The sequence below is a fragment of the Octopus bimaculoides genome, chromosome 10 (assembly GCF_001194135.2).
Source record: "Octopus bimaculoides isolate UCB-OBI-ISO-001 chromosome 10, ASM119413v2, whole genome shotgun sequence".
NCBI lineage: Eukaryota > Metazoa > Mollusca > Cephalopoda > Octopoda > Octopodidae > Octopus > Octopus bimaculoides.
The window spans coordinates 64,058,415-64,058,628 of record NC_068990.1 but is presented as its reverse complement, the minus strand read 5'-3'; the positions used below and the strand labels follow the sequence as shown (position 1 = coordinate 64,058,628).

At 26.2% G+C, this 214-nt stretch overlaps 1 protein-coding gene across 1 annotated transcript in view; it reads right to left on the bottom strand.

The window, feature by feature from the left end:
* The window catches only part of LOC106877714 (dynein axonemal heavy chain 5), a 444,169-nt gene that overhangs the window by 175,531 nt on the left and 268,424 nt on the right, over window positions 1-214 (bottom strand). The gene's annotated exons all lie outside the window — the stretch shown is intronic.

The following is a 214-nucleotide window of genomic DNA, read 5'->3' as shown; positions in this document are numbered from 1 at the left end:
TAGATAGATAGATAGATAGATAGATAGATAGATAGATAGATAGATAGATAGATAGATATATATTGTTGTGTCTGGGGAAACCAAATGCAAAAACGATATATATATATTAATAAATCTCAGGGCAGCAAAAAAAATTTAGAAATTCCTTTTGCTACCAGTAGTCTAGCAAGAAGAAAAAAACTAGTCAATAGACTATATATTATTCATATAAATA